Here is a 26,351-nt window from a genome sequence, read left to right as displayed (position 1 = left end):
GAGTGAGCAGAGCCAATGCAGAGGACTGGAGCAGTGTGAAGCAAGTTAGTATGCATCTTCTGTTATGCTGCAGGAAATTATTAAAAATAATTTTGGGGGGAAAACCCATTTAAGAATAAAAGAACTTAAAGGGATTGTCCACTTTGGACCATTTTTGTTTGTTAAAAGCTCTTTAACTATACTGTCTTCCTATCCTGCTTCAAACCAACAATCTGAAATCAGTGGAAGAATACGGCATCAATCTCCTTGCAGCCCCTAAAGCAGGAGAAGCTCTCTGACCTGGCTTATAGATGAGGTCTACTCAAATTTTCCTAATAGGGGACATCTTCTAGGGCCCTTTCTTTCAAGGGCATCTTGACAGTTGAAACCAACTAGAAGCTTCATTATTAACAAAGTCAACCTATAATTATACATGTAATACAAGACTACAATCCTCACCATATGTGAAAAGCAGTCAATTATTGGTTCTTAAAGACTTGAAGCACGCAACCTTGTGTCAGATGGTCCCAAGGCATCTTTCTGCTATAATTAGTATTTTTCCATAGAGGTAATACATAGCCATCTGTGATACCTGTTGTTATGTACACACAAGAAGTTGTACAATGAGTTTACTTCCTATTGTTTTTTTTTATACTATAGACAATAAGCACTTTAGATCTTTCTAAATACAGAAATCATCACCTAGATGGGATGTTTTCAAAATGGGTGCTCTATAGGAAACGGCTCATCTGGTTCTATTGAACCCAATTGCTGCGTGCAAAGTATAATACAATGGATGCAGTCAAAGCAAATGTTCAATTTAGTGTTTATCTACCAGTCACCACCTAAGTTTAGTCCATGGGTGTAACTACCAGGGTAGCAGGCATAGCAGGCCCAACAGTTAATGGGGCCCATTTCTGTCCAGACATAAGGTACAGTTAGTAATGACTATGGAAGGTGGTGTGTAAAAACACATTACACCTTTCTGTGGCAGTACTTTTTGGATTATTACTGTACTATGATATTATGTGTACATTATCAAATGAACAGAAAATAAATTTGCATTCAAGGCTTCACCTCGTATTATAAAAATATGAAATTTATTAGAAAGCACAAAAACTCGAGATAAAAACATTGTATACAAATGGTTAAGGCTGCAGCGCAGCCTGTAATTGTGGGAGGGGCATGCAGCATTTTGGCCGGCACTCACCTCCTCTCCTGCCTGGCGTTCCTGCGGCGTGCGCAGCGTGCAGTACGGTCCGGTCCTCAGCAGTGGCCTCCTCACTTCCGGGTCCGCCCCCTCAGCTTCCTCCCACTGCGACTCCAGCGTTCGGCTCTCCTCCGCTCCCGGCGTCTCAAGGATACCACGGTATGTTAAGCGCAGGTTATGCCTGTCACCTCACGCTGCCTGGGTGAATCGGCCTCCAGGGTCTCGGATCCCACGTCTGCCTGGTCAGGATTCCTGTCCACTCCCCTTCAACACCTTCCTCTGTCTGCTCCCTTGTCCAATGGGGCATGTTGTCTGCACTGCTGCACGTATTTTCTCCACTTTTTCACCTGGGCTGGGTTCGGGCCTGGGCGTTTTGCAGCGCGCTCCTACGCGCTGTGGGACGCTCAACAGGCGAGAGCCATTGATTCCCTGGGAATGGTTCTCGCCTGGGCGTTTTTCGCAGCGCGTGCGTTCGCACTGTGGGTCGCCCGACGCCCCGGGAGGTACTTGCGCGTCTTTTTGGGGCGTATTGTTGCGCGTTCCCATAGACTTGGCGGGGGCGCGTGACAATAGGCGTACGCTTGTTCTGAGGCCGCGTATGTCGGCCGCCTGCGGCTTCGCGCCTGCAGAGCGCGACATTCTGGACGCTCAGGTCTGAACCCAACATTGAGCAGCCCACCTACCCGCGGTGAGTTGTGGCTTTGGTCTGCACCTGCATTCTGCTGGTTACGGTTTCATCAATCTGCGGGTGGGTGTGTGGTTTCATGCGCATAATTTACACCATTTTCCGTCCCCCAGCTGTAGCATGTTCTTCCTTCAGCTACTGCGGAGTCTTGTCCAGTGCTCTGAGTATGACAGCCTCCGCAGTCGCTAGTACATGTATCACAGGCCTCACCTCAGGTTGTCCATTTTCTCTTACACTGCGGCCCTCGGTCCCTCCGAGTGTTCCGGCTCACAGCATTCTCGCCACATTCCCTGTCGTTGCTTGGTCTTCCTGGATCGCCCGGGCTCTCTCTCTCACACGGTGTTCGTCCTGTCTCAAGCCTTGGATCGCCCAGGGTCGTCTCTCTCCGGTTCGCCCGGTCCACGTATTTGTCTCCTGGATCGCCCAGGTCTCTTCCCTAGTTCGCCTGGGGTTCTTCTTCTTTTCCCTGGATCGCCCAGGTCTCTTCCCTAGTTCGCCTGGGGTTCTTCTTTCTCCTGGATCGCCCAGGTCTCTGCCCCAGTTTGCCTGGGGTTTCTCCTTCCTCCTGGATCGCCCAGGTCTGTTTTTCAGTTTCTCGGCCACCTGGTCTCTCTGCAATTCACGGGTGTGGGTCATCCATGCTTCTTGCTTCCAGTCGGCATGTCCCTTGTACCCCTGAGTCATGTCTCGGGCTCTTTCGTCCCCTGGGCCAGCCTGGTCGACTGATCCTCTTTGGCGTCTTACCTGTCACCGCTTCCTTTGGGGGATCGCCTCCCGTCTCTCTTCCCAGCTGTCGCTCATCTGGTCCTCATATGCGTTATCTTCAGATCGCAGGTTCGGTCTGTTTTTTTCAGCTCGCGTCAGTCAAGGGTTAAAAATCCTTTCTAAGGTAAGTTCAGGTCATGTTCGGTCCCTCTGAGGACCGTATTTTTGTTTGTTTTTCTCTTCTCTTCTGAAGGTCTGGGTTTTTCTTTAGCTTACCGGTACGCAATCGGATTCAGATCTCCTGTTCCTTGGTCTTGGGCTTCTTCTGGTATTTTAAATGGTTTCGTTTCCCTCACCTTTCATCTTCGTTTTCGGCTGTTCCTTCGCGTCCGCAGCTTCGTTTCCCCTCTCATTTACATTTTTCCCGCAGGTCAAGGATGTCGCACGTGTCAGAGATGGAAGACAATATTTCCCTTCCTGGAACATCGGCTTCTGGTCACTCCGTCAGCGCTTCCTTACGGAGCTGGACTGTGCCTAGGCTGATCACCGAGCTCAACCGCAGGGGGATTCGTCATCCCGCGTCAGCCCGCAAGGCGGAATTATACCGCTTGTTGATGAAGCCCCCGAGTTCAGTGGAAAGTCAGTCTAGCTCTCCTTCCATCCAGCAAGCCTTGTCCCAGATTCAGTCCTCTATTAGCGGGCTTGCCAGTTCTCTCTGCGACATTCAGGCCAGGGTTGCAGCCCTCGAGTCCAGACCCTCGGCAATCCCACCCTCCCCAGTGGTGGCACCCTCCCCACCTCCAGATGGGCCAGCTTCTGGTTCTCTGATTGCCCCGTCTCACTTCATCCCCGAGCATATCAAGAAGGACATCTTGGCTGGGAAGGATGTGAATTTGGCCTCCATCCTTATCGCCTCCCAGGACATCTCGGAGAATCGGATCATTAATTGCGGGGAGGTTTCAGTGGTCTTGAAGGCCAAAGACGCCAGACTTAACCGCAAACTGTCCATTCCCAAGTTTGTCCTGGCCTTTAGCCTGTATCAGGACATTGTTTGTTCTGCCAATCCATCCAGGAGGGAGGAGCTTGATACCTACCTATATCGGGTGTCGGACCTGGGCCACAAGTACGGTGGCTCAGCCTTTTACGATTACCACAGGTCCTTTTCCGCTAAGGCGGCAGCAGCCCTGTCGTAGTTTCAGTTCATGACTAATTGGGCTAATCTCGACATGGAACTGTTCTGCCGTCATTTCGCCGGTCTCAGAGCTCCCTCCTGCACCTCCTGCCAGTCTATATTCCATTCCTCTGACTGGTGTCCCGATCAGGCTCATCCTTCCCAGCCGGGAGCTGCTCCTAGTACTTCCGCGGCCACCAAGTCCTCGGCAACTCTGGACAAACTAGGTAGACCAATTGTCTATTTAGGTAGCAGCCAGGTCTGCAACAATCGAGCTCTTCACATCTGTTCGGCATGTTTTCAGGCCCATCCGCGTTCGGCCTGTACCAGGAAATCTTCCAAGAGCTCCTGACTAGCCGACATTGATGTAGACCTTCTGGATGTTCTGCTGCAGGATCACCCAGACCTTCTCTTCGTGGCCTTCCTCTTGGCCGGGTTCAAGGAGGGCTTCCATACAGGGCTCATCACCCTGCCTCACGGATCATGGGAGGGTCCCAATTTGCACTCGACGTTCGGTGACCCGGAGGCCGTGGATGCCCTTCTTTGATCCGAAGTGGAAAAGGGTTTCATCATTGGTCCCTTTCTCCACATTCTGTTTCAGTCCTGGCGGATCAACCCTATTGGGCTGGTTGTGAAACAATCTTCCAATAAAAAACGCCTCATCTACGACCTGTCAGCACCTCATATGTCATCCACCCCAAGCCTGAATTCTCTTATCCCCTCTGAGGAGTATTCTATGCAATACTCGTCAGTTGAGGAAGCCATTCAGCTCATTCTCCAGTCGGGGGTTGGGTCTTGGCTTGCCAAGGTAGACATAGCCAATGCCTTCAAGCTTCGCCCGGTCCACCCGCATCTTTGGAGGTACTATGGTATCAATTGGTCGGACAGGTTTTATTTTGCCAACTGCTTAACCTTTAGGTCCAAGAGCAGCCCCTGGCTGTTCGACCAGTTTGCCAGGGCTCTCTATTGGATCCTGGTGCATCACGGAGGTCTTCCCATGGTAATTCATTACCTGGATGACTTTTTGCTAATTGAGAACCCTCATCCGGTCCCCTCAATTCCCGCTACCCTCTTGGAGTTCTTCTCCCTCCTCCAGGTGCCCGTGGCCTCCACCAAGACCAAGGGCCCTGCCACCAGGGTGACCTTTTTGGGCATCACGTTAGATTCCGTCAAGATGGAAGCCAGTCTGCCACCTGAAAAGTTGACCAGGATCCGCTCTGCCATCTCCCGGGCGGTCAGCGCTCTGTCCCTGACCAAGGCGGAGCTTCAGTCCTTACTGGGTCTGCTGAATCACACCACGAAGATCATGCCCCAGGGCCGGTCTTTCCTGGCCAGCCTGTTGCATCTTCTTTCCACAGTTCATGACCAGGATTCTGTTGTCCACCTGGACTGCCACGCCATCTCGGACCTTGCCATGTGGAACACCTTCCTTTCGGATTGGAACGGCATTTCCCTCTTCGTTCCCCGCTGGGACTCGGCTTCCCCGATTATTTTCTCAGACGCAGCCGGTTCAGCAGGCCAGGTGGCCTCCGGAAATCCAAGCAGACCCAGCTGCCACCGGTTCTTCTCCCCTTCTGGAATTATATCCCATCGTGGCTGCCGCCTTGATCTGGAGCAGCTCCTGGTCCAACTTGCCAGTTTTGTTCGTCACGGACAACCAGTCCCTGGTCGATATCATCAATTCCGGCAGGTCCAGATCTCTCCGGGTCATGGCCCTGCTGAGGAAATTAGTGTGGCTATCCCTCACCCACAACTTCCATGTCCGTTGTGCTCACATTCCAGGGGATTCCAACACTGCCGCTGACGCCCTCTCCCGTTTCTGTTTTTCCACTTTCTTTCAGGAAATGCCCGAAGCGGATCATTCCGGCACTCAGGTTCCTCCACTCAGCTCATTCATCCTGGATTAGCATCTCTGGTGGACCAGGCAGAGAGACTGGTCGAGGGTTCTCTTTCTCACAACACGGCTAGGAATTATCGTGCCGGGTTTACAGCTTTCAGCAAGTTTGCTCGAGAATTCCCAAGGGGTCAGCTGGAGGAAACCTCATATGTCATGGCGTTCATTGCATTTTGCCACACCCGCCTCTCCTTGTCGCACAACACCTTCAAGCTATATTTAGCGGGACTCCAGCATCATCGCTTGATCGCCAAGCCAGATGGGGGTTCCATCATCGCTTCACAAGCCATCAAAGCAACACTCAGGGGTCTGCAGAAGAAGGGGAAGGGTCTGCGCACCCGTAGACAGCCGGTGTAGGGGGAATTGTTCAGAGCCCTATCCTCGGCCTTAGACGGCAGTCCTTTTGGGCCCTCTCTCAGCACGGTTCTGAAGGCGGCTATTTACCTCGGGTTCTACGGCTTCCTCAGGCCTGGTGAATTCACGTCGGGCTCCGGGCGTCATAGCTTCCTCCAGAAACGCCACCTAGTCTGGTCCGCAGACCATTTTGTCCTCCATCTCCCGTCCTTCAAAACCAATCAGTCTGGTCCTCCCCTCTTCTGCCTTGTGTAGGTAAGCCACTCACCACATCGAAATTCATGTCCCTCGTCCGGTCCCTGATGCAGGGGTTAGGTCACGACCCCAGTACTATTTCAGGTCATTCCTTCCGCATTGGGGCTGCGTCAGCAGCTTCTAAGCATCAGGTCCCCGCACATGTCATTCGCTGCATGGGGCGTTGGCGTTCGTCCTGTTTCGCCCGTTATATACCAGATCCCCAGGCAGAAATCTCTCAGGCCTTCCGTACACTGGCTTTGTAATATTCAATAAAACTATGTTACCTATTCAGAGTCTTTGGCCCCTTTTCTTGGCGTACCCGCGATCGTGGCTCCCGGCACACCCCAGCCACTAGTTTCAGGGTTAATGGTTTCCCCTTTCCCCACTTCCACCATCCTTAGCCCTGACCACAATTGAAACAATGTGTGTGGGCTGAATATGTCCAACACACAACCCTACAAACACCAGTTTCTATGGTAGGGCGTATTCTCCCTACACACCATGGCCGCTGTTATACTATCATAAGTATCTGCGATTTTTGATGCCTTATTTATTGCTTTTGATGTTACACCTATATATGTTTGCATTACTTTGGCGGTACTTGTATGTTTCCATATAGAAACTGGTGTTTGTAGGGTTGTGTGTTGGACATATTCAGCCCACACACATTGTTTCAATTGTATACAATGTTTTTATCTCTTGAGTTTTGTGCTTGCTAATAAATATCATATTTTTATAATAAGAGGTGCATCCTTGAATGCTGTATTTCTTTTCTGTTCATTTGTCTATGTTTAACCCCTTCAGGACCCTGCCATTTTTCACCTTAAGGACCAGGCCATTTTTTTTAAATCTAATATGTCACTTTATGTGGTGATAACTTTAAAACGCTTCTACTAATCCAGGCCATTGTGAGACTGTTTTCTCGTCACGTATTTTACTTCATGACAGTGGTAAAATTGAGTCAATTATTTTTTTTTATTTATAAAATTATTTCCAAATTTCAATTTCTCTACTTTTATAATAGTAATACCTCCTAAAATAGTTATTACTTTACATTCCCCATATGTCTACTTCATGTTTGGATCATTTTGTGAATGCCATTTTATTTTTTGGGGACTATAGAAGGCTTAGAAGTTTAGAAACAAATCTTGCAATTTTTCTGAAAATTTCAAAAAATTTTCAGGACCAGTTCAGGTCTGAAGTCACTTTGTAAGGCTTACATAATAGAAACCACCCCAAAATGACCCCATTTTACAAACTACCACCCTTCAAGGTATACAAAACTAATTTTAAAAACTTTGCTAACCTTTTAGGTGTTAAATAGGTTAAATTAGGTGGAAAATAGAGATGAAATTTCAGAATTTCACTTTTTTGGCAGATTTTCCATTTGAATCAATTTTTTCCAGTTACAAAGCAAGGGTTAACAGCCAAACAAAACTCAATATTTATGGCCCTGATTCTGTAGTTTACAGAAACACCCCATATGTGGTCGTAAACTGCTGTACGGGCACACGGCATTACGCAGAAGGAAAGGAATGCCATACGGTTTTTGGAAGGCAGATTTTGCTGGAATGGTTTTCTGACACAATGTCCCATTTGAAGCACCCCTAAAGTAGAAACTCCAAAAAAGTGACCCCATTTTGGAAACTACGGGATAAGCTGGCAGTTTTGTTGGTACTATTTTAGGATACATGTGATTTTTGGTTGCTCTATATTACACTTTTTGTGAGGCAAGGTAACAAGAAATAGCTGTTTTGGCACCATTTTTATTTTTTGTTATTTACAACATTCATCTGACAGGTTAGATCATGTGGTCTTGTTATAGAGCAGGTTGTCACGGACGCGACAATACCAAATATGACAACTTTTTTGAGTTGTTTGTTTCAGTTTTACATAACAGTGTCTCTACATTCTGAAAGCCGTAGTTTTATTTATTTTTTGGGCGACTGTCTTGTGTAGGGACTGTCTTGAGATGACACTTTTTGTGATGTAAGGTGACACCGTTTTTATTTTTTTACGGTATTCACCTGTCATGTGATATTTTTATAGAGCAGGTTATTACATTACGGTATTCACCTGTCATGTGATATTTTTATAGAGCAGGTTATTACAGACGCGGCGATACCTAATATGTCAACTTTTTTTATTTATGCAAGTTTTACACAATGATTTCATAAAAAAAAAAAAAAAACATGTTTTAGTGTCTCCATAGTTTGAGAGCCATAGTTTTTTCAGTTTTTGGGCAATTATCTTAGGTAGTGTATGAATTTTGCAGGATGAGATGACGGTTTTATTGGCACTATTTTGGGGTGCGTATGACTTTTTGATCGCTTGCTATTGCACTTTTTGTGATGTAAGGTGACAAAAAATTGCTTTTTCTTTGCACAGTTTTTATTTTCATTTTTTACGGTGTTCATCTGAGGGGTTAGATCATGTGGTATTTTTATAGAGCCGGTCGTTATGGACGTGGCGATACCTAATATGTATACTTTTTATTAAATTATTTAAGTTTTACACAATAATATCATTTTTGAAACAAAAAAAAAAATCATGTATTAATGTCTCCATATTCTGAGAGCCAAAGTTTTTTCAGTTTTTAGGCGATTATCTTAGGTAGGGTACCATTTTTGCAGGATGAGATGACAGTTTGATTGGCACTATTTTGGGGTGCATATGATTTTTTAATCGCTTGCCATTACACTTTTTGTGATATAAGGTGACAAAAAATGCCTTTTTTTTACACCTTTTTTTAAAATGGTATTCACCTGAGGGGTTAGGGCATGTTATATTTTTATAGAGCGGGTTCTTACGGACGCGGCGATACCTAATATGTATACTTTTTTTTATTTACTTAAGTGTTACACAATAATAGCATTTAAAAAAAAAACTATGTTTTAGTGTCTCCATATTCTGAGCCATAGTTTATTTTAATTTTTTTGAGCGATTGTCTTATGTAGTGGCCTATTTCTTTGTGGGATGAGGTGACGGTTAGTTTGGTACTATGCCTTTTTGATTGCTTGGTGTTGTTCTTTTAGTGCTGTAAGGTGACAAAAAAATTGTTTCTTTAGCACAGTTTTTATTTTTGCAGTGTTCTTCTGAGGGGTTAGGTCATGTGATATATTTATAGAGCCGGTTGATACGGACACGGCGATACCTAATATGTCTACTTTTAATTTTTTACCTATTTTTCACAATTTCTTTATTTCATCGGGCTGCCTTCCATGCCATCGGGTCCCCGTCACAGCAGCACGGGGACCCGATGGCAGTGTCGATTCCCACCCGACATCGCACATGCCGTGGTCAGCGCTGACCGCGGCGCATGAAGGGTTATGCGCCGGCATCAGTGATTTCACCGATGCTGGCGCATGCAGCAGGGGTCCGGCTATCAGTGACTGCCAGACCCCTGCTGCGGGTCAGGCGTGCGCAGCTCCTGCACCCGACCGATCCCCATGAAGTACATATACCTCACAGGTCTTTAAGTCCTGTCTTTGGGTCCTTAAGGGGTTAACAATACTGTGGTTGGCACTCGTCCATATTTGGTGTGCCCCCTTTGCCCAATTTCTTTATTATGTGTACATTATACCAGCATTTATTATACTCATTGTGGGGATTCGCTTCGGTAGTTAGGATAAGCGGGTGCAGTACAGAGGCAAAATACAAGTTCATAATTCAAACTTCAGTGTTTATTCACACATGGTGCCAAAAACAAAACTTTTGCAGTGTTGGTGTTACTTCACACCCAATGGCAAGTTTAATATAACAAAAAGTCACCTTTGTGTCAGTTCTGCCTCAAAGTCCAAATACAGGCTTCAGATCCCAGCACACAGACATCGCTTCTAAGCCCAGCTGCCTATTTAAGGACAGCGAAGTGCTGCCAAAACCCGGATCGGCACTTAAAATTCGGTCCGGTATTTGACCTCACCTGGCTGTAAATCAGCCCAGCAGCACATGCTGGGAGGAAAATAATACTGACATGGAAAAGGATCTAGGAATTTTACTAAACAGCAAACTAAGCTGCAAAAACCAGTGTCGGGCAACTGCTGCCAAGGCCAATAAGATAAGGAGTTGCATCAAAAGGGGCATAGATGCCTTTGATGAGAACATAGTCCTACCACTTTACAAATTGCTAGTCAGACCACACATGGAGTACTGTGTACAGTTCTGGGCTCCTGTGAACAAGGCAGACAGCAGAGCTAAAGAGGGTCCAGAGGAGGGCAACTAAAGTAATAACTGGATTGGGGCATCTACAGTACCCTGAAAGATTTTCAAAATTAGGGTTATTCACTTTAGGAAAAAGACGACTGAGGGGAGATCTAATTACCATGTATAAATATATCAGGGGTCAGTACAGAGATCTATCCTATCATCTATTATCCCCAGGACCATGACTGTGATAAGGGGACATCCTCTGCGTCTGGAGGAAAGAAGGTTTGTACACAAACATAGAAGAGGATTCTTTACGGTAAGAGCAGTGAGACTATGGAACTCTGTCTGAGGAGGTGGTGATGGTGAGTACAATAAAGGAATTCAAGAGGGGCCTGGATGTATTTCTGGAGCGTAATAATATTACAGGATATAGCTTCTAGAGAGGGGTTGTTGATCCAGGGAGTTATTCTGATTGCCTGATTGGAGTCGGGAAGGAATTTTCTATTCCAGTAAAGGTGGGGAAAATTGGCTTCTACCTCAGTTTTTTTTTTTTTTGCCTTCCTCTCGATCAACTTGCAGGATGACAGGCCGAACTGGATGAACAAATGTCTTTTTTAGGCCTTATGTACTATGTTACCTGTTTTCCCAGTCAAACCTCTCACTGTGTCACATCAGTTACGGACTTACGGTAGATATGTGACTTCATTATAGGCTTTTTTCAATGCTGTGAAATCTTAGGTACATAGTGACCTTTTTCTATTGTTTGTAATATCTCTGTGCTGAATCATTATTGAATGTTTGTATAGTTCTTGAGCTATAATATCACTTAATACCTAGGAAGCTGACTCAAAACAGGCGTCGGGGTGTTTCGGAGGTGCCATCCTTCGGTTCTGTATTTTATATGTTTTGGACTGTGCAATTTTTCTACGATTGTGAGGGTACGCCATATGACAGGTAGAATTTAGTGATACACCTACTCCTTTACTTTACTCTTTGTCTTATGCATACTTACATCTGACCCCATTGTGGAATACTCCTGTGGTTTGTGTCTGTCAGTGCCAATTTATATATCTTTTTTTTTTATCATGTCATTTTTAAAACTTTAATAAAGATACATTTTGGAATACTCTGTATATTTGTGTTTACAGTGTGCTTTAAGTTTTTTCATATAGGTGGTATAATATGACTGAGTAGATGATCACTGTGCATATTACCTCACTTGTGTGACATCATTGTGAGCACTATTCCACTATTATGACATTACTGTGCACATTATTACATTATTGTGACATCATTTTCAGCATTATCCCTCTACTCTGACAGCAACGTGAATGTCACTGAGAATTAACCCCTTACTGTGACATCACGGTGCGTATTAACTCTGTGCTTTAGACCAAAATAATCATTGAATTTTCCACATTATGAATGTGCTGCTAAAAGTGGTCATGGTAGAGTGAGACCCCTTTCCAAGTTATTCTATGGAGACCCATATTTACCTGTTACGCTCCTGGGTCAATCTATGATGAAACCCATTTTAACAGACATTCCAGACACATTCGGAAATTCAAAAGTATTCTGCAAAATACCGGAAAGTGAGTGTCATCTAGTAACCTTTTTATTAAGTGACTGTACACTGAATTCTTTGATGCTGTTGCTACAAAATGGTCAAATGGAACATGTATTTGTTGGCTTGACCTGCTATGGAGAGGGTTTTAGAGTTATTGCACCAGCATGTAATTGTATACTATAGTAATTAGAAATAATAGCTGTATAAAAGTACAAGTACATATGTAAATGGAGAATGTGGACAACAGCATTTTTCTAATTAGTGTTCAACAATGCAAGTAATAATCTCTTGAAGCGTTAAGTCATTTGTATAATTAAAATGTTTTCACTAATTTGCTGTTGCAATCCATGATGTTGTTAGATCACATGTTGGAATAATATGGGTGCCTTTGTTTAGCCTTGACCCATGATGCATTTAGAACACATTAGGTTTGTGAACATATATGTAAAATGATTGTTTGGTCAACTGCTATCTCTTCCCACTCTCTTCCAACTTCTCTCCATACACATGCACTTTCAATTCGGCTGAGCATGTATGTGTTATCCATGGGGAGAGAGGAGAAAACTGCTGCCAGACACTTTGGCAACTTATCTCCTCAAAGAACAAAAGAATCGGGCAAAAATATTAACTTTGGCCAATTCTTGTCTCTACCAACATTATCTGCTGGGGAGAGTCAGATGCTCCTCATACACATTAGACTATCAGCTGAACCTTTGATAATGATCATGGTGGCCTCTAGGCCCTCTGTACGGTGCATCTGAGCCTTTTGTCAGAAGTACACTTCAGGGAAGATATGGCCCATCGACTGTTAAAGAACTGTACTTTTGTACAATAACATTATATACTGTAGGTATATGTTCTTTTTGCAGTGGACCATTGTACAGGAAAGTACAGTCTGCAAAAAGGTAAACAAACACCAACCTGACAAAAACCCATATATCTGGCGGTGGATACGCCGAAGTTATGAAAAGGTGCCGGACTCTACATTACAACTATCTCTGTTGCTTGTGCACCTTTCTCTACCACACTTTATTCCTGCTACTCAACTTTCTGTCAATATGCTTGGATCCAGCACTCTGTGAACAACCAGCTTCTTTAGCAATGACCTTTTGTGGTTTATCCTCCTTGTGGAGCGTCTCAATGACTACTTTCTGGAAAACTGTCAAGTCCAGCAGTCTTCTCCATAATTGTGCAGCCTATTAAACCAGACCGAAGGGACCATTTAAAGGCTTAGGAAAGATTTTTGTGTTGATTAGCTGATTAGAGTGTGACACCATGAGTCTACAATATCAAACTTTTTCACAATATTGCAATTTTTCTGAGATACTGACTTTTGGCTTTTCATGAGCTGTAAGCCATAATCATCAACTTTAAAAGAAATAATCACTTGAAATCGATCGCTCTGTGTGTAATGAATCTATAGAATATATGCGTTTCACTTTTTTAATTACTGAAATAAATGAACTTTTCAATGATATTCTAATTTATTGAGAGGCTCTAGTAGGTCAAAACAATATGAGGAATGAACTTTGAGCTGATTCAGCTTGTTTATTATATGTGTAGGCAGATGGTATTATTATGCTGAAATTATTGTGTGTTTTTCCATCCTGCACTATTTCTTTTACAACATACACTGGAAAATTTCTTAGAGCCATAAAGTGCACGTTATATCGCTGGGCAATCCTTAAAGCAAATATACATTTAAAAAACAAACAAAAGAATTACTGGGGTAGTGAAGAAGGGAGTTTATTAAAAGACAAAAAGCTATAAATACATATGCATCCCATGAAAGTAAATTCCCCCTATCTTGTCCTGTATATCATATAACTTTATTGAACCCTTTGGCTTGTATTGGCTTTGCTCTCCTTTTCCAGCATATGTAGTATGGATCCTGTATGCTTTCTATGGCTCAGTACTCCGCATGCTGGAGCAGAGTGAATGCAAGCTGAAGGAACAGAGTGCTCTGAGAAGCGTTGATGTGTCTTCTGTGCTTTCAGTAAAGAATTAGGTCCCCTTTACCAGCTGCCAACCAAACAGCATCTCTCATTATGTGTTTTCAAGAGGAGAACAACATTCTCAATCTCTGATCCTTCTCTGATGATGTTGAGGTAGAGTCAAGCTCCCCCCATACACATTAGATTGATGTGTGGTCCGGCTGAAAATGGCAGGTTTGGCTAACCAATAGCTTATGGAGCCTTAAGACTATCCTAGTATTACAGAAATCTAAACAGGTCCAAAATGATTTGCTTATTAGTGTTTATAGGAAGAGGAGACCCATTTTATGAGATAGTGCTCAAATCCCAGCTTATTTTCTTCCCTTTACAAAGCCATAAAGCTAACTGAATTGTATCGTCCTTCAGTCGCCATTAAGGGGAACTTAGATGTTTTCTGCACCTAAGTTATTTATTTATCAATATGAAGTGAGTTCCTAAGCTCCCCCTAGTGGTGGCTGATTGCAGACAGAATATTTTCATTTAACTTCAGCCTCTATGAAGGTTGATTTGGATTGTGGTTAAAAGGTGGACAATCACTTTAATAGACAATCCTAGCCAAACCAGAAAATTCTGGCTTAACAATTAATAACTTTAGTCTCCCGCTGCTGTTTAGCAGGGCTGTCAAACTGAAGGGCTTCCATAAATGTGGTTACCAGTTAGCAGAGTCATTATATGTTTAGGGAATGGAATTCACAAGTTTCCTTCATAGAAGCACAGAAACAACAAAAGCATACCACCAGTCTGAACACCTAACCACACGGCCAAATACAGCAGATCTCAATTTTCATAAGCTTTACATGGGTTTAGTAAGAAATTAAAGGGATTGTCTCCCCCTCAGCAAAATTGCATTTATCATGTACATAAAGTTAATACCATTCACTTACTAATGTATTGTGATTGTCCATATCACTTCCTTTGTTGGCTAGATTAATTTTTCCATCACATTATACACTGCTCATTTGCATGGTTACGACCACCCTGTAATCCAGCAGCGGTGGCCGTGCTTGCACAATATAAGGAAAAGCATCGGGCTCTCTGGTGGCTGGAACTGTGGGAGTGCACACAGTCCAGCACTGTGCAAGAACGGCCACCGCTCCTGGATTGCAGGGTGGTCGTAACCATGAAAACTAGCAGTGTATAATGTGATGAAAAATGAACGAAGACAGCAAAGGAGGGAATATGGACAATAACAAAACCTTAGTAAATGATTTGTATTAACTTTCTCGACATGATAAATCCCATTTGCCTAAGTGAGACAACCCCTTTAATCTTGAGTCTAGTGACATCTGAGTTTTCTGATTGTCTCCTTTCTAGTGTTATTCTTTGATCTGAATATTTTTGGACAGTACTTTTTGCAGGTGTATTTGGCAAGGACATAAAATTAATACTGTGTTACTTCATCACAGGCTTTGATCTCTTACCACAACAGAGAAAGAAAGACATGCCATCTTCAGGAAAGCCTCAGGTAGCGCTGGTAAGTCAACCTTTCTCACGCAGTCTTCTCCCTTGTAATTTGCTGGTAGCTATATGAATGAAACAATTACAGTCTGTTAGAATCAAGGAACTCACAAATAAGTAAAAATATCCTAAAAATCAGCAAAGGAAGTGACTTGAATGGCAACACTTGGGCTCCTCTAATAGTGCATTCTGCAATGTGTGTCTAAAGTTTCTGCAAGTCTCTCCATGAAATGGGGCAGTCTACTATGCTTTTTCATGCAGCAAAATCACAGAAAACTGACTGATTCGCAACCAGTGAATGGAGGCTTTCGCGCCACATACAGCAAACAGGTCACTGAAACCAGTGTGGAAGGCGTCTAATGAAACAAGATGCAGCTTAAACTCATTTCTGCCTATAGTTCTGAGTCATTCATTTGTCAAAGGAAGTATTTCATTGAAGGCCTCATGCACATGGACATATGTACTTTGCAGTCCACAAATTGTGGATCTGCAAAATACGGATACCACCCATGTTGCATCTGCATTTTTTGACACCCCATTGACTTCAATGGGTCTTCAGACCCAATGGGACATGTTCTATCCTTTTGCGGAACAGACATACGGATGCAGAAAGCACACAGATCATTTGTGTGCTTTCCGTATATGTATGTCCATTCCTGAAAAAGTTATATATTTGCAAAATGTGGACCACGGACCCGTTGAAGTATATTTGCGGACTGCAAAAAATTATACGGTTGTGTGCATGAGGCCTTTTTGTAAATTTTAACTGGACAGGTTAAATTCAACCTGTCATATCCATGTTTCTCCCAAAGGGAGCCCTTCTGGATAAACAGGCAGTAACTATACATTGTTTCAGAAAAGATATAGTAGATGTGATGGGGCAGCTGCTATAGATATTTCAATAGCAAATAAACAGCATATTCTAAGCTATAAAGAATATGTTCCATCATGAACAAATGATATGACCTCCAGTTTTGCCAACTGATAACAGAGGGGTCAGATAAGAGCACATATGCATGTATGAGGAGACCATCCACAATTACACTGAATGGCCTACTCTTTCATCATTGGAGCTTCCCTGTATGAAAATTAGACATGTCACCCTGGTTCAGACTGGTTGAGGTGGAGTAATGGTTTGGGGAAAGTTTTCTTGATTCCCCCTGGGTCCTCTAACTTCTGGATGGACCAAGTAAATCTCTTCTTGGCAGCTGTTTACCCTAAGGCAGGAGACCACTTTCAGCAGGACAATGCACCATGCCACAAGGGTCATATAGTCATGGATTGGTGGTACAGTACATCCACCTAATTTGCAGAAACTGAAAGAAGCTATTCTGTCTGCAGGGGCCAATATTTTCCTAGTGAAATCTATGCCATGACAAATGGTTGTGGTTCTGTAGGCCAAAGGAGGTCCAACACACTACTGGGTGTCTCTGATAAAGTGCCCATTTAGTGTAAATATAGTAAAGCTGGCCATAGACATGAGATTAATGCTGGCCATTCCCACTAATTTCACAGGAGAAGATGACTATCTAATATGTATGGAGGTGTACTGACTTCCCTTGATGGCAAAGAAGGATCGGGCTTCCAGATAGCTGTCTCAAGTGCATGGCCAGCCGAAAGCCTGTGTTAGACTGGCAGATAGTCTGCCAGATCATCGCTAACGAGTGTTCATAGTAGCGTTCGTAGTGTAATACTGCCACCGATTTCCCACATGAATGAGCAAATCCAGGGCAATCCATCAGGCAATTCTGATTTTTAAGCTGGCTTAAAAATCATTTACTGGCGGCAGATCGTGCTGTCTAATCACGATCTGCTGCCAGCAAAAGAGTAGTCAATATGGCCATGCATACTGTGGAGGAGAGCGCTGTATGTAATAGCAATGGTGTGCTCCGCTAACGAGCAGGTGATTGCCGGTAAGGAACCATTCCCTCCTAACAGTCTGTACATGCTCATAGTTGTAGCTCTCAAATCTTATACCCATTTTCCTATAATGTCCACTTATGCCCCATAATATCATCCAAGGAATGCTGGGAGTTGTAGTTCTCTCCTGTTATATCTCTCTCTCCATATAATGGCCACTGATGACCCATAACAGTCTGGACATGCTGGGAGTTGTACTTCTGTCCCCTTATACCGCTTTCCTTAAAATGTCCACTGATATCCCATAATAATAATATGGACATGCTGGGAGTTGTAGTTCTGTCCTCATTTACCTCTCCATGTAATGCTGCTGATGCCCCATAACAGCAGGGCGTTTTGTTCTCTTATACCCCCTCCCTATTATGTCAATTGATGTTCCATAATAACAATCTGGACACGCTGTGAGTTGTAGTTCTCTTCTCTTATAGCCTTCCTCGTATGATATCTACTGATGCTCCATAACAACAATCTGGTAATGCTGGAAGTTGTAATTCTATCCTCTTACATCCCTCTTCCTATAATGTCCACTGATGCTCCATAATAATGGTGTGGACATGTTGGGAACTGTAGTTCTCTTCTTTTATACCCCTTTCCCTATATTGTCCACTGATGCCCCATAAAAACAGGCCCTTCACAGAGGTTGTACTTACCGTGCTCCCGGGACCCGCATCGCTTCTCATGCCTGCACAGCCACCACTGCATCTCCCCGTCGCTTGGATGCTCGTTCCCATTGCGGCCTGCTATTGGCTACCCCCCCGACGCCGCTCTTTTCATCTGTGCGACGGGAAGATGGAGTGGTGGCCGTGCCAGTATGAGAAGCGACGCAGGTGCCAGGGAGCGAGGTGAGTACAACCTCTGTGAGGGGCCTGGGCATATGGGGGGGGGGGGGGGGGGCATTATAGAACTTGGATAACACCTTTAAATATGCGGATAATTATATTCCTCTCCTTTTTTAAAAAAAAAAGCCCACACATCCAGACTCTTTATCTCCAGCAGCGCCTGACAAGAGTTCATTTTTCTAGCATCTTCAGCGAATGCCATTGTATGACATCCATCTGAAGCAGCTGTTTTAACGTATACTTCATGTGACAAAACGTCATAGGACAAAAAATGTGATGTGAACACGGCTTTACACACTTGATTAATAACGACTATCACTAGAGAAGAAGATCTGATAGATTTCCGACAGATTGAGAAGGTTATATTTGTATATATTTGAGTGGGGAGGGTCATTTATCTTGGTAGATTTATTATTATGTAGTCTTTTACAGTTTCACATGGTGGAAATCTAATTTCTTTGTACTATTTGTAACAAGGAGATTTCTTCCAAAAAATAGCACCACTTGCTGTGTAGACAAAATGTATCCACACAAAACCCAGCCCCCTCATCCTATACTCCCTGCCTTACATGCATGATAGGGAGTAGTAGATATGGCTACAGACTGAATGCCCTGCATTTGGTGAAACAAGAGCAAGTAAAGACATGAGGCCAGACACAGACGAGTGAGTTCAATGCAAGAAACTCTCTACGTGTGGCAGCAAGAGTTCCTGTTCTAACCTCTGCTCTTCTGACAGGATCACACAGCATTAGGCCTCATGCACACGACCATTTTTGTGGTCCGCATCCGAGCCGCATTTTTTGCAGAGCTATTCACTTCAATGAGGCCACAAAAGATGCGGACAGCACTCCGTAATGATTTATAAGGCTGTGTGTCTCTGCGAGACTTGGAATCTTTTGAATCTGCAGCATTATGTCAGTGTAAGGGCTCATGCACACAAACATATTTTCTTTCTGCTTCCGTTCCGTTTTTTTTGCAGACCGTATGCAGAACCATTCCCTTCAATGGGTCCGCAAAAACAATGGAAGGTACTCCGTGTGCATTCCGTTCCCGTATTTCCGTTCTGCAAAAAAGTTGTGCATGTTCTATTATTGTCCGCAAATCACGGTCTGAGGCCCCATTCAAGTCAATGGGTCCGCAAAAAATACAGAACGCACACGGAACACATCCGTATGTCATCCGTATTTTGCGGATCCATACTGTAGAAATTCTATGCCCAGCCTATATCGCTCATGTGTTTGGTGATTAATAAGTTACTGTTTCCGTTTCCAATCTGCAAAAAACGGATCGCATACGGAAACCATACGGTTATGTTTTGTGGAATAACGGAACGGAAGAGGACTTAAATCAGAGAAAAAAACACTCAGATACGGAACAACGGATCCGTGAAAAACGGACCGCAAAACAACAACGGTCGTGTGCATGAGCCCTAATTCAGTAGATTCCTGGTCTCACAGAGACACACGGACTTATAAATCATTATAAGGCCTCTTGCACACGAATGCAATGCATGGGCACCGACCGTGGGGCAGCCGCATGCGGATCGCGACCCCATTCACTTGAATGGGGTCCGTGATCAGTCTGTTCCGCAAAAAGATAGGACAAGTTCTATCTTTTTGCAGAACGGAAGCACGGAACAGAACCCCACAAAAGCACTCCATAGTGTTCAAGAAGCCTAATGCTGGAAGAAGAGGTCAGAATGGGGACTCACATTGCCACACGCAGCAAGTTTCTCGCATTGAAATCACTGGTCTGTGTCTGGCTTAGGCCTCATGCACATGTATTTTCTTTCCGTGTCTGTTCTGTTTTTTGGCGGACTGTATAGGGAACCATTAATTTCAATGAGTCCGCTAAAATAACAGAAATTACTCCGTGTGCATTCTGTTTCTGTATGTCCGTATTTACGTTCTGCAAAAGAATAGAACATGTCCTATTATTGTCCGCATTACGGACAAGAATAGTAATGTTCTATTAGGGGCCAGCTGTTCCGTTCCGCAAAATACGGATTACACACGGACGTCATCAATATTCTTTGCGGATCTGTTTTTTGTGGGCCGCAAAATACCTACGGTCATGTGAATGAGGCCTTAAGGAGATTATCTGTATGTTACATTTAGTGTTTTTTTTATTTATTTTTATTCAGGCTTTAGTTCCCCTTTAATCGCATTCTCCGGCGCAGGGAGTATCACAGGCATCTTCTGATCTCATATTCCTATTAGAGAATCCTATACTACATCTTTCATGGAATTATTTGGAAATTGCTATGATCAGGGGCTAATTCCAGGAGGACACAAGACCATCTGATGAATGCAAAAAACACTCCCCTATGTCTTTACTTTGTAGATAAATATGTTTTAAATAGAAGTTATTATTACAAAATACAGTCACATAATCCTAGGTAAATTCTACCATTCACTGCATACTATTCTGTTAGTATCAAGATTATACCATTAGTCAGACCTGATTAGAGACATGGATTAATCATTCCCTGTGCTATATGTAGCGCCATAGTGACAGTGCAACATTTCCATTATTAGGGTGGATACACACATGCAGTAATTAGAGTTAAGCTAAGCACAAGAATGGATAGAGAACACAGATGTATCAGTCTTTCTTTAAAGGTTTTCTGTGACCCCAATTTTTGCTATTAAACAGGCTGACATTATAGATGTGAAAATGTCACCTGAATGTCACTCTACATTTCTTTTTTTTAAGTATGCCCCCATTTTCGTGTAATTTTAACTTTTATTCTATACAAATGAGCCTCTAGGAGCAGGGGGGCGTTGCACCTGCTCCTAGAGGCTCAGTTCGCCCACCTCATTTCCACGCCCTTTTGTCTTGATCGCCAGGCCAGTGTTGGTTCTACTGCTGGCCCCGTCTGCCGTGTAAATATCGCGCCTGCGCCGTCCCTTTCAGTATTCGGCTCAGGCGCAGTGAGAAAGCCGGCTGCCGCGGACCTCACGGCAGAGCTGTCATACTGTTATGCCAATTCTACTAATCAGCTATTATACTAAAGGGTGTATTAGACTGGCAGATCATTGCTAATAGCGTTAATAGAAACACTTGTTAGCGATGATCTGGCAGTGTAATACTGCCGCCGATTACCTGATGAACAAGCAAACGCTCATTCATTGGGCAATCCCAACCTTTCAACAGGTTTAAAAATCATTGTTTGCCAGCGGCAGATCGTGGTGTCTAATCATGATCGGCTGCCAGCAAACAATAGGGACAAGCAATGGCATGTTATCGCTTCATGTATTAACATCGGTCTCCTCCGCTAACACTTCCTTCACGATAATTGCCTGCATAATCTGCCTGTCTAATACAGGCTTAGGCCTCATGCACACGACCGTTGTGTGCACCCGTGGCCATTGTTCCGTTTTCCGTGATTTTCTGCGGACCCATTGACTTTCAATGGGTCCGTTGAAAACTCGGAAAATGCACCGTTTGTCATCCGCCTCCGTGATCCGTGTTTCCTGTCCGTCAAAAAAATATGACCTGTCCTATTTTTTTGACGGACAACGGTTCACGGACTCATTCAAGTCAATGGGTCCGTGAAAAAACACGGCTGCACACAAGATTGGCATTCGCGTCTGTGATCCGTGGCCGTAGGTTACTTTCATACAGACGGATAGTAAACTCAGATCCGATAGTATATTCTAACACAGAGGCGTTCCCATGGTGATGGGGACGCTTCTAGTTAGAATATACTACGAACTGTGTACATGACTGCCCCCTGCTGCCTGGCAGCACCCGATCTCTTACAGGGGGCTGTGATCCGCACAATGAACCCCTCAGGTGCCCCTCAGGTCCGTCCCCAATGACTTGCATTGTAATTCAGGACTGATCCATTTGGCTCCGCACAGCCAGACGGACACCAAAACGAAAATCAAGGAAGACCCACGGACGAAAAAAAGGTCACGGATCACGGACCTACGGACCCCATTTTTGCGGACCTGAAAAAAAAAAACGGTCGTGTGCATGAGGCCTTAAAGGGGTTGTGTCACTTCAACAAGTGTACAGAGAGTTAATACAAGACACTTACTAATGTATTATTATCCATATTGCTTCCTTTGCTGGCTAGTTTCAATTTTCCATTGCATTATACACTGCTCGTATCCATGGTTATGACCACCCTGCAATCCAGCAGCGCTGGCTGTGCTTACATGCTATAGGAAAAAGTGCCAGCCTCTCTGGTGGCCGGGCCTGTGGGAGCACACACAGGCTGGTGCTTTTTTCTATAGTGTGCAAGCACAGCCAACACTGCTGGATTACAGGGTGGTCATAAACATGGAAACAAGCAGTGTAAAATGTGATGGAAAAATGAATCTAGCCGGCGATAAATGCTACAGGTGAAACTCGAAAAATTTGAATAGCGTGCAAAAGTCCATTTATTTCAGCAAGGCCTCATGCACACGACCGTTGTGTGCATCCGTGTCCGTTGTTCCGTTTTCCGTGATTTTCTGCGGACTCATTGACTTTCAATGGGTTCATTGAATACTTGGAAAATGCACCGTTGTTCATCCGCGTCCGTGATCCGTGTTTCCTGTCCGTCAAAAAAATAGGACCTGTCCTATTTTTTTGACGGACAACGGTTCACGGACCCATTCAAGTCAATGGGTCAGTGAAAAAACACAGATGCACACAAGATTGTCATCCGCGTCAGTGATCCGTGTCCATAGGCTACTTTCATACAGACGGGTCCGAAGATCCGTCTGCATAAAAGATTTTTCAGAGCTGAGTTTTCACTTGGTGAAAACTCATATCCGACAGTATATTCTAACACAGAGGCATACCCATAGTGATGGGGCGCTTCAAGTTAGAATATACTACGAAATGTCCCCTGCTGCCTGGCAGCACCCGATCTCTTACAGGGGGCTGTGATCCGCACAATTAACCCCGGAGGCCCCACAACTGAGGGGTTCATTGTGTGTATCATAGCCCCCTGTAAGAGATCAGGGGCTGCCAGGCAGCAGGGGTCAGACCCCCCCTCCCTCTACTGTATTAATTTCATTAGTGGCCAGTGCGGCCCCCCCGGCCCCCCTCCCTCCCTCTACTGTATTAATTTCATTGGTGGCCAGTGCGGCCTTATACTTACCTGCGCTGTCTGTGACCGGCTTTAAGCAATGCGCCGCACAGACCTGTCACTTACCAGTAGGAGGAGCGCCTGGTCGGTCACAGACAGCACAGGTAAGTATAATGCTTCTAATATTGCTAAGTAACCATGGCAGCCAGGACTGCAGTAGCGTCCTGGTTGCCATGGTTACCGATCGGAGCCCCAGCGATTAAACTGGGTCTCCGATCGGAACTCTCCGCTGCCACCAATGATGGGGCGGGGGAGGGGAGGCCGCACACTGGCCACCAATGATATAAATACAATACAGGGAAGGAGGGGGGGCCGCACTGGCCACCAATAAAATTAATACAGTAGAGGGAGGGAGGGGGTGCCGGAGGGCCACACTGGCCACCAATGAAATTTATTCAGTAGAGGGAGGGAGGGGGGGCCGCACTGGCCACCAATAATTTAAAACTGGGGAGGGAGGGGGGTCTGCCCGCTGCTGCCTGGCAGCCCCTGATCTCTTACAGGGGGTATGATATGCTCAATTAACCCCTCAGGTGCCGATTAATTGTGCAGATCACAGCCCCCTGTGAGAGATCGGATGCTGCCAGGCAGCAGGGGGCAGTCATGTACACAGTTCTTAGTATATTCTAACTTGAAGCGTCCCCATCACCATGGGAATGCCTCTGTGTTAGAATATACTGTCGGATCTGAGTTTTCACGATGTAACTCAAATCCGATTGTATATTCTAACATAGAGGCGTTCCTATGGTGATGGGGATGCTTCAAGTTAAAATATATCATCGGATGAGAGAAAACTCTGATAGGGAAACCTGACTTTACATTGAAAGTCAATGGGGGACGGATCCGTTTGCAATTGCACCATATTGTGTCAACGTCAAACGGATCCGTCTCCATTGACTTGCATTGTAAGTCAGGACGGATCCGTTTGGCTCCTCACGGCCAGGCGGACACCAAAACGACTTTTTTTTAAACTTTCCTTTGTGTCTGGTGATCCTCCAAAAATCACGGAAGACACATGGAAGAAAAACGGACACGGATCACGGAACAACGGAACCCCGTTTTGCGGACCGTGAAAAAATACTGTTGTGTGCATGAGGCCTAATACAAATTAAAAGGAATTGCATTAATGAAGCTTAAAAATAGAATTTTGTGAAAAGGTTCAATATTCTAGGCTCAAAGTGTCACACTGTAGTCAGCTAATTAGTCCATACCCCCTGAACAAAGCGTACCTTAAAATTGTGACTTTGGGGTTTCATAAGCTGTAAGCCATAATCATCCAAATTATAACAAATAAATGCTTGAAATATCTCGCTCTGCATGTGATGAGTCTCTCATATGTTAGTTTCACCTTTTAAGTTGCATTACTGAAATCAATGAACTTTGCCCGATATTCTAATTTTTCGAGTTTCACCTGTATTTGCTAGAGACACAACACCTTTAACAGATAACATCTTTCCCTCACAGCAGCAGTAAAATAAAAATGGGATCCCTGAGTTTTATCTCTCTGTGTTGACTTTTACAGAGAGACAATATTTTGTATTTAGCTTTTAATGGTATGAAAAAAGAAAAAAAGCCCAAAATTCTTAAAAACAAATTCCTCTTATTACAATAAGCAAGGTGATCTATGGAAGACTGATGCATACATAACAATGGTGGGGTAACTCGCGTAGTTATTTACACAGGTAATTTTTTTTTATTAATATTTTAAGTGATATTTATTATATCATATGTAGTTGAATCTGCTTAGATAAATAAATGTTTTTGAAAATGAGAAACCCAATCTATGTTCTGGCTGACAGAAATAGTTCCTGCTGATCCTGCAAAAAACTGCATCTTGGGAAAGTTGTAAATATCTTATTACGAGGCAACTAATCAAATTAATGGATGACACTGTCGACTTCTCCCGGGCAGAAACAACTCTTTTCGGTACCTAATAGGACAGATAAGACTTGTCATATAAAACAATCCCTTTAAACCAGCAGGTGGAGAGCTCCCTCTGTACTGTAAGCTGTTATAGTCAATAGGCAGCAGAAGGAAATCCTTGTCTGTCAGCTATTCTTCTCCAATCATTATCCTTCGAGACTGCTCTGGGAGAAGCTGATTAGAGGAGAGCCACCAGCATGCACTATTCTGACAGCTTTAGGGATGGGCTATGCACAAAGTGACTGTAGGTGCCTTGCACTGTCCACAACTGTCTGCACAGAAATGCAAACACTAGAAAAATTAGCAAAATTCATCGGTCCAGTCTGTTTCATTGCTATCAGGGCAGTAACAGCTCCTTTCTAGAAAGTCCATTTGTTCCTTCAAAACTATTAAACAAGTGCAAAATATAAACCTGTGTGCAAAACTATTGACCCGCCAACAACAAATGATCTTATGGAGGTGCATTTTGCATAGAGAATGCTTATAGGAGCCATACCTGGAGTGAAAAGTCACAGTGATCTCTCCAGCAGTCACCATCTGTCTCTATATCACCTGTTTTACACTTCCTCCCCTATACAAGCTCCTTCTCGGTCTAGACCAGGCCCCTTGTGAGGGTGTCACACCCATAACACACCTACAATTTCATTTTCTCTTGCAAAACAGTTTGTAAACACAGCTGTCCTCGTGCACTTTATCAGGATCGTTGATACAGTAGACTGTTCACTAAAGTATAATTAGGTCTCTGCCTAGCAAACAAGCAGCCTGTCACCTGATGTGATCTGCTACCATTAGTAGAAGTGCTTATGCTCAACATGTTTCCCCAGGTTAGCCATCACAGACCTATGGCATAACAGTGGCAGGAAAAATCTGCAGCAGGTCATGCTAGTGAATAAAAACCCACGCATGCCCCTATTTACACAACTTTTATTCTTCTTCAGGCAGCATTTTTGCATTGGTATTTTTAATCCAATGTGCTTGTGTGCCCTTGTGTGTATTTGTTATTAAATCCTCGGCATAATTCATACAATTATTTTTAGAACAGCTGTGCTATTTCACATAGGTCTGTGATGGCTAACCTCCGGAACTCCAGCTGTGGTAAAACTACGACTCCCAAGATGCCCCCTGTTCTCAGAACTCCATACAAATGAATGGAGCATGCTGAGAGTCGTAGTTTTACCACAGCTGG

General features: G+C 44.1%; 1 protein-coding gene across 1 annotated transcript in view; it reads right to left on the bottom strand.

The window, feature by feature from the left end:
• The window catches only part of RHOBTB1 (Rho related BTB domain containing 1), a 113,191-nt gene extending 87,486 nt beyond the window's left edge, over positions 1-25,705 (bottom strand). Inside the window, exons 1-2 of the mRNA XM_044296582.1 lie at positions 25,662-25,705; positions 15,364-15,465 (exon numbers count right to left, since the gene is read on the bottom strand). The gene's annotated coding sequence lies outside the window, so the exon portion shown is untranslated. The remainder of the gene's footprint in view (positions 1-15,363; positions 15,466-25,661) is intronic.
• Positions 25,706-26,351: the final 646 nt, after the last annotated feature.

This window comes from Bufo gargarizans, chromosome 6, assembly GCF_014858855.1.
Source record: "Bufo gargarizans isolate SCDJY-AF-19 chromosome 6, ASM1485885v1, whole genome shotgun sequence".
Classification (NCBI taxonomy): Eukaryota; Metazoa; Chordata; class Amphibia; order Anura; family Bufonidae; genus Bufo; species Bufo gargarizans.
Note: the sequence above shows the minus strand (reverse complement) of the source record. Positions and strands in the feature narration are given on the sequence as shown.